Source organism: Phocoena sinus, chromosome X, assembly GCF_008692025.1.
Source record: "Phocoena sinus isolate mPhoSin1 chromosome X, mPhoSin1.pri, whole genome shotgun sequence".
Taxonomy (NCBI): Eukaryota; Metazoa; Chordata; class Mammalia; order Artiodactyla; family Phocoenidae; genus Phocoena; species Phocoena sinus.
The window spans coordinates 72,862,763-72,877,828 of NC_045784.1; the positions used below are offsets into that span (position 1 = coordinate 72,862,763).

At 39.4% G+C, this 15,066-nt stretch overlaps 1 protein-coding gene, 1 non-coding gene and 1 pseudogene across 2 annotated transcripts in view; 2 read left to right on the forward strand and 1 right to left on the reverse strand.

The window, feature by feature from the left end:
• The window catches only part of POF1B (POF1B actin binding protein), a 107,262-nt gene that overhangs the window by 48,141 nt on the left and 44,055 nt on the right, over positions 1-15,066 (reverse strand). The gene's annotated exons all lie outside the window — the stretch shown is intronic.
• Positions 4,388-4,492, forward strand: LOC116748236. Its single transcript, XR_004348245.1, has one exon. It is a non-coding gene; the product is annotated as a U6 spliceosomal RNA (small nuclear RNA).
• Positions 8,693-9,481, forward strand: LOC116747527 (annotated as a pseudogene).

Genomic DNA, 15,066 nt, shown 5'->3' on the forward strand with positions numbered 1-15,066 from the left:
TAGCTCGGTGCTTTGTGACAGCCTGGAGGGGTGGGACGGGGAGAGTGGGAGGGAGGGAGACGCAAGAGGGAAGACATATGGGAACATATGTATATGTATAGCTGATTCACTTTGTTATAAAGCAGAAACTAACACACCATTGTAAAGCAATTATACCCCAATAAAGATGTTTAAAAAAAAAAAAAGTTTGATTTTCTTATTGTGAAACCATGCAAAATATGGCTGAAGTTCAGTTAATACATTTTAATCAGTTAGAGAAAAGGTGAGAGCTTTAAAATTGAAGAATGGGTTCTTTTGACCAAACAGCCATCAGGGTAGAATAGCAAGAAACAAAATTTCACTCCTTTGTATATATATTCCTCCTTAGTTGTATACAGTCCACAAGTTACAGTAACATTTGAGTAACACAGTAAAAACCAAAACCCACTTGGGTTCAAAAGTGTGGAGGGGAGAGGACAGACAGAAATCAGATTCTCTTCTGCTGTTAAGTCTTTGACAGGACTACACTCAATAATAAAATGAAATTTCCTAACCATAAACTATGATGTGCCAGTTAGCAATATTTTCATTACTAAATCACAGGTCGGTAGATTTTAATTTTATTGGAATTGTTTGTAGGTGTGCTTTGACATTTCTTTTAGAGCTGGCTCAAAACCATGTTCTTGTTGACTTGAAAAAGCCAAGATAGGGAGCCTCCCAAGGAAACATGAATGTTTTCAAGTCAGAATAATGGTAGCTCTAATGGATGGAGGGTTTCTCTCTGTGACAATATTGAGTTGATAGGATACTTGAAATAAAATTACCTCACATCAGCATTTCTGCCTGATGAATGAGAGCTATCTTGAATGTCAATCTAAGATAATAGCTTTAGCTTTCACATAAAAATAGGGCAGGAATACAAACTGTGCTGAAGAATAGTTCCAAGATACACAAAATGTGATATTTCTCAAAAAATTACAAAAATTATTAAAGATTCTTTAGCATGCATCCATCAAATATCTTTAATCAGATCACTATTTGACCATAATAATGGCTAAGCAGTCCAACTCCTTGCGTCTGATTGCTAGTAAAACCCTCTGATTAGAATTACTGCCACAAGCCCAAGGCAAGCAACAATGTTTAAGTGTGAAACCAGAGGCAAATCAGCAGTCATTTTTCAGAAAATCTATAGAAAGGAAGTACCTTGTAAAGGAAAGCCATGGGCTTCACCTCACTACTGCCTTGGAAGTTCTTGTCCTGTTTCCAGTCTGGAGTTTTGTTTCTTATTTGTGGTCTATGAGATTCCAGGTGTGGAATTTCTTTTGTTAGTATCTATATTATATAAACTTTGATATTCAAAGATGATAATTTTGACCAACCATATTTACAAAGTTCAGTGGTAGTGATTATAGAGTCCTACCGATAGTAGACACACAATAGTTGCAGATTTCAGCTGAGCTATCTATATTTTCTTCCCTGGCCCCCTTCAAGCTTAGTGACACACATTTTTGAGAATACTGTTCAGGACTAGGGATAGCCTGTGATGAAGGCACAAATCACAATCTAGTAGTAATCTCATAGTAGAGGGTACTGGCTTAATTAAATTTATCCCCACTAGGTAACTGGCTTATGTATGCATTTTTCACCTATTTAGAATGGTTGCTTAGTGGATTCAAAAGTGCTTAAAATGCCATGTTATATAAAAGCAATTATACATAAATGCCTAACCCTCTAAAAGGTCATGGACATGTTAACTAATAAGGTCTTCTGTGCTTAGACCCTCCTGGGTAGTAACTTTTTGCTACATGACAACAGAAAACATCACTATTAAGGAAAGCTTACAACGTATAGGTTGTTATAATAGGATAGGATAATAGGATTAATAATAATCCTAATAATAGGATAATAGGATTATTATTAATATAATATATATAATATATATTATATTATATATATTATATAATATATATAATATAATATCCTAATAATAGGAGAATAGGATTATTATCCTGCAAACCTCTCCAGTAAGTGACACTTGTAGATAAATAAGGTTACTGCTTCATTAATTTTGCTTTGATTTGGGACATTTAATAGCTGTCATATAGATTGAAACCATAGTTAATCCAGTTGGCATTAATCCCCATGAAATGAAATGCATTTTATGTACCATGTCATTTAGCTAACAAGGTAAAAAAAAAAAACAATAATTGGTCTCTTCCTATTTTGTACCACAAGAAGAAATCCTAGGAGAAAAAGTATCAGAATTTTAGGTTCTGAAAATCCTCAGTGCTATTTTAATCTCCATAGATATTTTAGTAAAGAAATGTTGCATTATACAGTACCTGGTACACAGAAGATTTTCAATAAATGTTGTCACTGAATTGAATGTACTGTACAATAATTATAATTCTAAAATGAAGACTTGACTCATAACAACAGTCCTGTACTTGAAATAGAGACCTAATTTAATTTCCTGTGAGTAACTCTAGGCAGCAAAGTGTTGCAATGAAGAAAGAATGGAAATTGGAGCCAAAAGTGGAGCGCCCACTTCCTAGTTGTGGCCTAAGTGTATGTACTGCTTAACCTCTCTGAACCTCGGGTTGCTCAACTGTAAAATGCAGGTAATTTAGTACTTATTTTATAAAGTTGCTGGAGGTATTACTTTGGAGGGGGGCAGGTAAATTATTAAACTGTCATGTAAAAACCATCATATAAATAATGGTTTTATTTAACTTAACACATATGGACAATTGGTTATTTGAATAATGATAGAAGGAGTGGTAGATGGTTATAAATTTTCTACACAACTCTCAGCTACTGGAGAGTAGAGACACTCTTTTTATACATTTATTTAATTCCAGCACATACCATAGAGTCTGAGTATAGTAGATCCTCAGTAAACATTTGTTGCATGAGGAAGTTGTCATAAAGGATGCAATTTGAGCTAAATGTTAACTATAATAGATGGAAAAGCACTAATTGGAAGAGGTGCTTTAACAAGGCAACTGAAGGGCTTCCCTGGTAGTACAGTGGTTAGGAATCTACTTGCCAATGCAGGAGACACAGGTTTGAGCCCTGGTCCAGGAAGATCCCACATGCCTGGAGCAACTAAGCCTGGGCGCCACAACGACTGAGCCCACGTGCCACAACTACTGAAGCCCATGTGCCTAGACCCCATGCTCCACAACAAGAGAAGCCACTGGAATGAGAAGCCTGCACTCTGCAACGAAGAGTAGCCCCTGCTCACCGCTACTAGAGAAAAGCCCGTGTGCAGCAACGAAGACCCAATGCAGCCATAAATAAATAAATAATTTTTTTTAAAAAAGCAGCTGAAATTGACTTTATCCAAAACCTAGTCAATGCTGTCCTTGCTCCCTTTTTAGTGTATATGTATAGCTTTTGACATGTTATTATAAAACAAGATGATTCTTCCACTCCTCTAACAACTAAAAATAAGTAGATGGTTTGGATTGTCATTTTATAATGAATCCAGGTGACTAATTTGTAACTGCTTAAATTATTCTCTCTGACTGGAAAATAAAATATATTTTCCTATAACACACGTGACTACTGAAAACTTATGAAGCTTTTTCTCATGAACAATGGGAATTTTGCCACTAATCATGTTTTTCCCCCCTTGTGGCTTCCAGAAATCTCAGAGCCAAGTTTTTAGCCCATTTTTACTAATGACATGGAACTCTATGGCCTGCATTTCTGTGTACTCTATTTTCCTTCTGGTGTTATTGCCCCATTATATTTACACTGTCCTTGACATTTCTTTTTCTGTTCTATTACATCTTATTTGTTCTTTTAAGCCACTCTAAATACTTTTTGTAATGAAGCGGGAGATATATCCCAATGAAATTAATTTTAAATGAATATGTATTTTTTAATGCATAACTTCTTGGAAACATCTTTGTTGCTACTTTTTTCTCTTCTCCACCTCTCTGCCATTTCTCTATTCTGCCATTCCTTAGTATGTAATTTATTCAAGGAATAGAACCACTTCTTTATTATGTAAGTAAAGCCAATGGAGGAACTCACTGCACATATGTAGTAGCTCTTTCAGTGTATTGATAATTTATCTTACATTCTAACATTTTTTCTTAACACAAAGGCTAAAATCTATACCCCCAAGCCACATGCAGGATTTAAAAGGTCTCAGTGGCATGATGCTTTCATTCATTCAGCACACATTTACTGAGAACTTACTAAGTACTGCCTTATGGTACAGTTCTAAGCACTACTGGGGGAAAAAAAGACATAAGATACTGTCTCCTCCTCTCTCAAGGACCTTATGGTCTTTTAGAAGAGCTAAGATATGTATCTAAATAACTTTATATGATAGATTGCCCAGTTCATAAGAGCTATGAAGAGAAGTACAGATCAAATGGTAAAAGAGTGCTCTCTTCTCTTCGGCAGCACATACACTAAAATCGGAACGATACACAGAATATTAGCATGGCCCCTGCGCAAGGATGACACACAAATTAGTGAAGCGTTCCATATTTCTATGGGCGGGATGTGAGCCCTGGAGCCTTCTCCACGTCCTGTGGTGTCTCCACACCACAAGCTGGCCTCCTACAAGGGCTGTTTATTGTCTAGCCTCAGCACGATGCTGAAGACGTGGGTTAGACTGCAGCCCAGGGCAGAGTCTCCTGAGAGCCTTTGTTGCCGAGAAAGCCAACTGCGAGACGCCTTGCTGGCTGCTTGGAGAAAAAACCCTAAACACCTGCTGGCCGAGTACTGGGAGTGGCTCCTGCAGGCCATGCAGGTTGACCTCAAGAAAGCCTGGCCACCCACCCCTGACCGCTGACCCAGTGCCTGCCTGAGGGGCCAAGGACTGGCCTGCGGACCCAGGGGGACTGGCAGCGGCCGGTGTCCGGCACAGTCACCCTGACCCCAGACCACGCCCAGGAGGCAAGTCGAGCCTCTGGACACCCTCGTTCATCATGGTTCGATTCTGGGCACGACGTGCTGCCTTCCCTGAGCAGTCTGACCCAGGGGTGACTTTTGTAACTAGTTATCACAGGGTGGATAATGGTTTTATCTCCCATGCTGGCCCCATTTTAAATGTGCTCTATGTACTACATTAGTCCCTGTAGAGCAGCAGGACTGCTGGGCAAAGGCAACCACGGGCCCTTCCTCTGCTCTCCGTTTCCTGTGAGTGTGGTGCACCCTCCCCACAGCCAGGGAGGGCCCCCAAAGCTACTGCTGGCTCCTGTGGAGTGGGTGTCTCCTCCCCAGGGTTCAGCCCCCCACTGGCTATATTACTGTAATAAACCTTAGCTATGATGGCAACAACAAAAATGGTAAAAGAGTTATAGGAAGGAAACCCAACTTTCAGCTATATGAGAGTGGTTTTATGTAGGAAGATTCTTCAGACTATGACAACTGATTAGGTGTGAGGTGGCAAATGAGAGGGAAAGTAAAAAATAATGCTAAGGGACTTCCCTGGTGGTCCAGTGGTAAAGAATCTGCCTTCCAATGCAGAGGATGTGGGTTCAATCCCTGGTCAGGGAACTAAGATCCCACATGCCGTGGGGCAACATGCCAAAACGTGCCCGCATGCCACAACTACTGAGCTCACGCACCTCAACTAGAGCCTGCGTGCTGCAAACTACAGAGCCCATGCACTCTGGAACCTGGGCGCCACAACTACAGAGGTCATGCGTCCTGGAGCCTGCAAGCCACAACTAGAGAAGAGAAAAACCGCCGCCACAACTAGAGAGAGGCCTGTGCACAACAACAAAGAGCCCACATGCCACAATGAAAGATCCCACGCGCCTCAATGAAGATCCTGCGTGCCACAACTAAGACCTGATGCAGCAAAAATAATAATAATAATAATAAATTAAATAAATAAATAATAAATCTAAAAAAAATAATGCTATTTTTTTTTTCTTTTTGGTGGTACGTGGGCCTCTCACTGTTGTGGCCTCTCCAGTTGTGGAGCACAGGCTCTGGACGTGCAGGCTCAGCGGCCATGGCTCACCAGCCCAGCTGCTCCGTGGCATGTGGGATCCTCCCGGACCAGGGCACGAACCTGCGTCCCCTGCATCGGCAGGCGGACTTTCAACCACCGCGCCACCAGGGAAGCCCAGTAATGCTAAATTCTAAGTCTGGTGATTAGGGCACTGAAGATATCATTAATAAAAATGGAGGGCATAGAATGAAAAGCTGGTATATGGTCAGTTGGAGGTGACTGTGGGACAGCCAAGTAGAGACATCAACTAGTCCATTAAAAATTATGGATTAGGGCTTCCCTGGTGGCACAGTGGTTGGGAGTCCTCCTGCTGATGCAGGGGACACGGGTTCGTGCTCTGGTCTGGGAGGATCCTGCAAGCCGCGGAGCGGCTGGGCTCGTGAGCCATGGCCGCTGGGCCTGCGCATCCGGAGCCTGTGCTCCTCGGCAGGAGGGGCCACAGTGGTGAGAGGCCCATGTCCCACACACACAAAAAGAAATTATAGATTAGAGCTTCGGAGGGAAGTTTGGGGAGTTGTCCATGTAAAGGTGATATGTAAAGGTCATAGAAGTCAAGCTTTTACACCATATAGTCAAGGCAGAAGGGGTAGAGAAAGGAGAAGGCCAAGGGGATGTGTCTTTGGGGAAGATATGATGAAAGAAGGAAGAGGAGCCTGAGAAGAATTAGAAGCAGCAGTACAGTATAATGGAAAGAAAGAATATCAAGAATACAATGGATCAACATTATCAACTATTCCATCTTATTCGAACTGGAATAAGATGAAAATGAAGCAAAAAAGGAAGTGGAATTTGCAACTTAGAGGTCAATAAAAGCAGTTTCAGAAGAATGTTGAAACTAGAATCTGGTTTTCAAGGTGTTAGGGAATCTGTGGGTAATGAGGAAATGGCAGCAGTGAGTATGCCTTCCTCCTTCAGGGATTTTGCAAGTGAAGGGAACAAAAATGATTGAGATCATAAGTCAGTAGATTGGCAGGGTTGCTAATGGAGTCACCTTGAAGACAAGGTTAGATTATTAATTCTCAAAGATCAGAAGAATCAAAAGTTCACTGAAAGTACAGAGAAATTTTTCAATGAAGTAGGGTGTTGAAGGAGTTCACATAGTGAACTCAAATTGTGGTCCCTGGACCAAGTAGCATTAGGATAACGAGTGAACTTGGGAATGCAAACTATCAAGTCCCAGCAATCTATATTTAAGCAGGTCAGCCAACTGATTCTGGTACACATTAAAATCTGAGTTCCACTGCCCATTCTTGGTAGAAGGCAAAGCTACCTGCAGAAAATAAGAGAACAGCAATGGGACCTGGAGTGTGAAGAGGGAAAAATAAAGACTATATACTGAGGACCGGGGTGGCAAGTCAATCAGAATTAACTAAAAGGACTGTCTAGCAACAGAAGGAATCCAGCAAGACAGAGATAATCTGTACTAGACTAAATTGGCCTAGTTTGCGAACTTTCTCTAGCACACGAAGTCAAAATCTAGGTGCAGAGAAAGTGGATCGCAGTCTATCCGAAGTAAGAGATTAGCAAAATGAGGACTAATCAGAGAAGGCAACAGTTTTAAGGGTTTCTAGCAAGAGCATTGTTGAATCAGCTGACAGGGGACACCAGCCTGGTTTGGAACTGAGGGCTAGAGAGCTTGTTGAGGGCAAGGCTCAATGGGAATTAGGGAGTAGGAGATGAAGTAAGAAAGTGATGATAAGAGAAAAAGAGATTCAGAATTCCAGATGAAACAGTTTCAAGTGATGTGGAGGTTCAAGGAGTGGCCAAAGTCTATGAGAGCTGAAGATGTAGTAGAAATGAAGAAATTAAGGGTGATGAAGAACCATGAGGACAGAGCATGAGAAAGATCTATCATTTGAGTGGAGAAGTTCTCATAGATGATTCCAGGGCAGGGGTCAGGGGAAAGTGGGGAGAAGATTGTAAGCCTGCCAGTGAAACTGTTGAAGGATGATGAGAGTGACTAGAAGGTCAGTAGTAGTGATAATATGAGCCAAGAGGAGAGGTGTATATGGATTGCAAGGTTTTAAAGGGAGGAAATGGTTGATCAACAAAAACCAGAACACTTGACTGTATAAAATTGTACTGAGAGGGCTTCCCTGGTGGCGCAGTGGTTGAGAGTCTGCCTGCCGATGCAGGGGACGCAGGCTCGTGCCCCGGTCCAGGAAGATCCCACATGCTGCGGAGCGGCTGGGTCCGTGAGCCATGGCCGCTGAGCCTGTGCATCTGGAGCCTGTGCTGTGCAACAGGAGGGGCCACAACAGTGAGAGGCCCACGTACCGAAAAAAAAAAATTGTACTGAGAAAATAATTAGCAATAGATACATAGAAAACCAAACAAATGAAAACATTTAGGGAATTATTAACACCAGCAAATAATGGTTGTACTAATAAAAGCAGCAAAATAGTACACAAATTGGTTCATCAGTAAATAATACTTTCATAGCAATAATAATATAAACACTGAATAATGATTTAGCCCAAAATATGGGGATTTAACTATACTGAGATGATGAAAGGGATGTAAACAGGTAGGTGGGTGATTAATAGAACTAAATCCTTATGTACCAGAATTACCAAGAGATAATATACAACTTTGATAAATCAAAAAAATAGCAGCATAAGTATACCCATATTATTTTGCTATATGAAAGTAAAGACAAGAAGAAAAAAAGCTGAGTTGAAAATTGTTGCCTCTAACTTCCGCCCTTTTGGCTCTCTGAGCAGCACCATGGCAGTCGGCAAGAACAAGCGCCTTACAAAAGGGGGTAAAAAGGGAGCCAAGAAGAAAGTCATTGACCCATTTTCTAAGAAAGATTGGTATGATGTGAAAGCACCAGCTATGTTCAATATAAGAAATATTGGGAAAACACTATCACAAGAACTCAAGGAACCCAAATCGCATCTGATGGCCTCAAGGGTCATGTTTTTGAAGTGAGCCTTGTTGATCTGCAGAATGATGAAGTTGCATTTAGAAAATTCAAGCTTATTACTGAGGATGTTCAGGGCAAAAACTGCCTAATTTCCATGGCATGGATCTTACCCATGACAAAATGTGCTCCATGGTAAAAAAATGGCAGACCATGCCTGAAGCTCACGTTGATGTCAAGACTACCGACGGTTATTTGCTTCATCTATTCTGTGTGGGTTTTACTAAAAAATGCAATAATCAGATTCAGAAGACCTCTTATGCCCAGCACCAGCAGGTCCGCCAGATCTTCAAGAAGATGATGGAAATCATGACCCAAGAGGTGCAGACAAATGACTTGAAAGGGGTGGTCAATCAGTTGATTCCAGACAGCACTGGAAAAGACATAGAAAAGGCCCGCCCATCTATTTATCCACTCCATGATGTCTTTGTTAGAAAAGTAAAAATGCTGAAGAGCCCAAGTTTGAATTGGGAAAACTCATGGAGCTACATGGTGAAGGTAGTAGTTCTGGAGAAGCTGCTGGGGATGAGACAGGTGCTAAAGTTGAAAGAGCTAATGGATGTGAGCCACCAGTCCAAGAATCTGTTTAAAAATCAGACTTTAATGGTGACAAATAAAAGATCTTATTTGTGATAAAACAAAACAAAACAAAACAGAAAATGGTTTCCTCTGGGCATCAGGCGTGCATGGAAAGGGTTGGGACAGGAACTTGCTGTTTGTTTTATGCCATTTAATAATATTTGACCTTTTATGCTATCTATATGCATTATTTTGATTAAAAAGATAAAAACTTTTTAAAAGAGTAAATAAATAACAATTCTTGTTTGCCACAGAACAAGAGTTCAAAAGGGCACAAGAGCAGGAGGTAGCAGGAGACAGATAAGGGTGGTGTTGGAGAAAAAATGGGTCCAAAACAGATATCAATTAAATTTGGGGAAAGGATAGCAGGGAATAGAGTTTTGCACAAAAGACACTCATTTTCAATAATGGGGATGGAGAAGGCAATAAAGATGGAGAAGAGGGCTTCACTGGTGGTGCAGTGGTTGAGAGTCCACCTGCCGATGCAGGGGACATGGGTTCGTGCCCCAGTCCGGGAGGATCCCACATGCCGCTGAGCGGCTGGGCCCGTGAGCCATGGCCGCTGAGCCTGCGCGTCCGGAGCCTGTGCTGTGCAATGGGAGAGGCCACAACAGTGAGAGGCCCGCCTACCGAAGGGAAAAAAAAAAAAAGATGGAGAAGGACTGGAGTCACATGTGACTGAATGAGGGAACAGGCAGAAATGCTGAGTTTATTAAGCTAAGCAGCCCAGAGTTTCCATAATTAGTGAACGACTTATGTTAAATAAACATTGTAACAAGCTTCCTGGATATTTGTCAGAAAAAGCACCTGACACTAAGATCTGTGCTGTCTTGATGTTGACAAAAATTAAATTTTCAAATGACAGAAGAAAGGATCATAAGTTGGAGAATTTTCCATTGGCAATAGCACTATCCAAGTGAGCAGGACTCTTCCCTTGACATCTTCCCATGACTCAAAGTTTTCTTGGAAGCCTCAAGCCAAGTGCAAAAGAGTTGTACATGCAATATATATAATTATTTGAGTCTTTCTTATAAACACCACCTGTATAACAACTTGTAAAACAAGTTCAGCTGAGCTTTTCCCTGTCACTAACATATGTGAAATTATCTGTTCCTTGCTAATGGCAGGAAAATGATCACAGCATGTTATTCTTAATGTCCTCGGGGAAAGAAATGTGATTGGTGCTGTTTCGAATTTGAAACCAAAATAATGGTCTTTCTAAGGAGAACCATGGAAAACATACATAAATTAGTTTTATTAAAAATATTTTGAAGCCAGGTTTTTGGACATCTAATTTTCAAAAATATTTTAATGCCTTTTGCTTCTTGGAAAGCACTTTAAAGGTGATTTAGTTTCATTTAAAAATATCATTACAGGGACTTCCCTGGTGGTGCTGTGGTAAAAAAATCCGCCTTACAATGCAGGGGACGCGGGTTCAATCCCTGGTCAGGGAACTAAGATCCCACATGCGGAGCAACTAAAGCCCGTGTGCCACAACAACTGAGCTCTCGCGCTTCAACTAGAGAGCCTGCGTGCCACAAACTACAGTACCCACGCACCCTGGAGCCCGTGTGCCGCAACTAGAGAAGAGAAAACCCACACACCACAACTAGAGAGAAGCCCTCGTGCTGCAACGAACGATCCCACATACCTCAATTAAGACCAGATGCAGCCAAAAATAAATAAAATAAGGAAATAAATAATAAATAAATCTTAAAAAGAATATCATTACAATGGAAACCAATTTTTTATTTTGATGCTTTGAAAGACTTGGGGACTGGGGTTGGGGGAGGAAAAGGCAGAGAATCAAACATTCATTTGTGTACCTAGTATGTGCTTGGCACTAAGCTGGATACTTTACATATTTTACCTCATTTAATCCATTTTAGATACACTGCACATTAAGTGTGATTCTCCCCCTCTTTTATAGATGGGGAAATTGAGGTGCAGTCCAGTTAAGTCAATTACCTCAGTCCAGTTAAAGTCAATTACCTAGGATCATGCAACTCAGTAGAATCAGATTTTATAAACCCAGATAATTGAATTGAAAGTCTATGTTCTTTCTATCTTATTATACTACCTCTGAATTGCAATTTAACTCTAAACACAAACTAAAAATGGGTCATCCTTTAGTTTTAAAGAAGCCTAACTGACATCTGCTCCATTACTCTTCAGAGACTCTTCCACTCATGTGGAAGACACATGTAAGCACCAAGGAGCCTAGGTGAGACAACCCATTCTCTGCCCTACTTTGTCCATGGGATCTGCACAATCGGGTTATCCCATCCCTACTCTGACCAGAAATGGATCCAATCCTGTGTAATCCACATAGGTGGAAATTACCAGCTCTAAGCTTCCCAGGGCACTATTCCATTTTCAGAAGCACTTCAACTTTATCCACATAAAATACTGAAAAACCAGAAGAAAAGTATACAAAAAGCCTCCAGCCTTTAACAAAGCTAAGTCGGAATCTCAAACTAAAAGATGAATAAAAAAAAAAAAGATGAATAATAAAATAGAAAGTAATATATTAGTTACCAACCTCTGCCTATTTTCTAAACAGACAATATCTGGTCTGGTCAAATATATTATTAGTTGCACTAAGCTAATGAAAGGATATCATAGCATTACCATTGTCACTGTACAAGATTCTTAATCCTATGATATTTTTCCCATCTCTGATAATTGTCCCTCACTCCATTCCTACTGTCATTATCCTAGTTTAAGTTTTACACTTTGACTACTGGAATATTTAGCTTTTAATAATCTCTCTGCAAGTTCTTCTCTGTGGTATTTTTTCATGTTGTAGGCTTTATAGTTTATAAAGCATGTCAAACATATATTTTCATTTAGTCTTTACATCAACCCTGTGAGGTAGACATCACTACCAAAATTTATGGATGAGGATATTTCTGAGAGATTTAGTATTTATTAAGAATACAAAGCTTAGAAGGGACATAGCTGGAACTGGAACCCAGGTCTTCCTACCCTGAAGCTAGTCCACTTTCTGTTATAGCATGAATATCTCCCCAGTGGCAGACTATTAATCCACTGTCCTATTCATGTTTACATTATTGACCAAGGACTCTCCACATTACTGACTCAACTTCCAGAGGGAACTCTCAATAAGCTCTGGAGTCAGGCTACCTATATATGAATCCTGGCTCTACCACATGCTAGAGCTATGCAAGCCTTCACAAGTAACTTAACTTCTTTGAACCTCAGTTTCCTTCTCTTGAACAATAACAGCAACAATGATACCTTCTTCATCTGATCATTGTGAGAAGAAAACTAATCAATATTTCAATCTATCTTGTGCAAAGCTTCTAGAATTAACCTCCTAAATCATGCCTATCAATATTTTCCTACTCAATAACCTTCAATCTTTCTCCATTGTCTGCCAAATAAAGTTCAAAATTTTAAACTTAACATTCGGGAATTCCCTGGTGGTCCAGTGGTCAGGACTCTGTGCTTTCACTGATGAGGTCCTAGGTTCAATCCCTGGTTGGGGAGCTAAGATCCTGCAGTGGGAAGGACCTCATGATCTGGCCTTAAGGTATCATTTTAACCCTACACTCTAGTACTCTTCATCTCATGTCTTCCTTGCCATACAAAACAAACCACGATTCCTGAAACCCAAAGTGTACTTTCCCAAATATATGACTTTTTTCATGAGATTCCCTGTTCTTAGGATGTCCATGCCACACACCACAATACCACGTTTGGAAATTCTGCTCACTCTTCAAAACCCAGGACAATCTCTTCCTCCTCAACAAAGCTTTCCTAGATCTCCCAGCTGAAATTAATTTCTTCTCTCTTCTGTTCCCAAGCACACTGCATGATCCTCTTTTATAACAGACAACACTTTGCTTTGTATAATGTTTTATGTGTTTGCAACTTTCCCTTATTAGAGAATAAGCACCTAAGAGAAATGTGACAATGTCTTACCCACGTTTGTATTTTTCATAGTACCTGGCATGAAGATTTAATGCTTACAAATAATAATTACTACTAAAAATTAGTAATTACCATTTAAGTACTTACCGTCAGCACTCAACAATGGTTAAGTGCTTAACATACATGACATAATTTATTCTTACAATAACCCGGTAAGAAATGGATGATGAATCTTTATTTTATGATGAAGAAACTGAAGCGTAATGAAGTTAAGCATTAGACTGAACCGTATGAAACTGTTGCTCTTTGACCAACTTTGACCTATAAAAATGACAATTTCATATGATTTAACCTAATAAAATGTCTTTCTAATGGCTATTACTAATCCATTTAATTTAAGAAATTCAACACCATCTGGACCATGTTTTAGAGTAATTCTAAAGACCAGTATTTCCATACATGATAATTTTAGGCTTTTTTAGATTGGGAAAACATGGATATTAAATTTTTTGTGGTTCTTTTTTTACCAATATGGCTAAAGTGTATATTTCGAGTTTCAGTCCTTAGAAATAATCTCATTCATATTTAATATAAAACAATCATATTCTTATGTGGGCAGGCTCCCTCTTTATTTTTTCTTATTCTTTTTCTTTTGTCTTTCTGTAGGAGTTGCCTATGAGAGCGGTCAATTTGAGCAAACTATTCTTTATTAGAAAAAAATATGAAAAAATACAAAGAGTGTATTATTCCCCACAGTTCTAGTTATAATTGTTAGTTTTTCCAAGAAACAAGACAATCTTTTTTTCCTTTAACACATGTATAACAGAGGTTTACAAGATTCTAAAGTATTCAGAACATAAATTAGTCACTGATGATTGCATCCCAAGATACTTCTTCTTAGCAAGTAAGTTTTAGTTTCTATTTTGTTGATGTAACAAATAATAAAATGTATGCCTATTCTGACTTGAGTTAATATGCCATATTTTCAAAGAAAACATAAAAAATAATGGTCACATGGTGACCATTACAACCATCTTAGACAATATCACTTCCAATTCATTATTCACTTAAATATCATACTTCATGAAAATATTTAATGTTGCACAACTGTTGGACCCATTTTAGAACTGAGGATCAGCTAGAAATTAAGTGTTCATTGATCAGTTCTTAACTCCCCTCATAGATTTAATGTATTAATAAACCTGAATTATTTTGTCTTCTGAGAAGAGATGGAAAATTTTGTTTTAAAAATGTCATAATACATATACCCTGAGAAAACCATAATTCAAAAATAGACATATACCACAAGTTCATTGCAGCACTATTCACAATAGCCAGGATATGGAAGCAACCTAAGTGTCTATCAACAGATGAATGGATAAAGAGGATGTGGCACATATATATAATGGAATATTAGCCATAAAAAGAAACAAAATTGAGTTATTTGTAGTGAGGTGGATGGACCTAGAGTTTGTCGTACAGAGTGAAGTAAGTCAGAAAGAGAAAAACAAATACCGTATGCTAACACATATATATGGAATCTAAAAAAAAATGGCTCTGATGAACCTAGGGGCAAGACAGGAATAAAGACACATACGTAGAGAATGGACTTGAGGACACGGGGAGGGGGAAGGGTAAGCTGGGACGAAGTGAGAGAGTAGCACTGACATATATACACTACCAAATGTAAAATAAATAG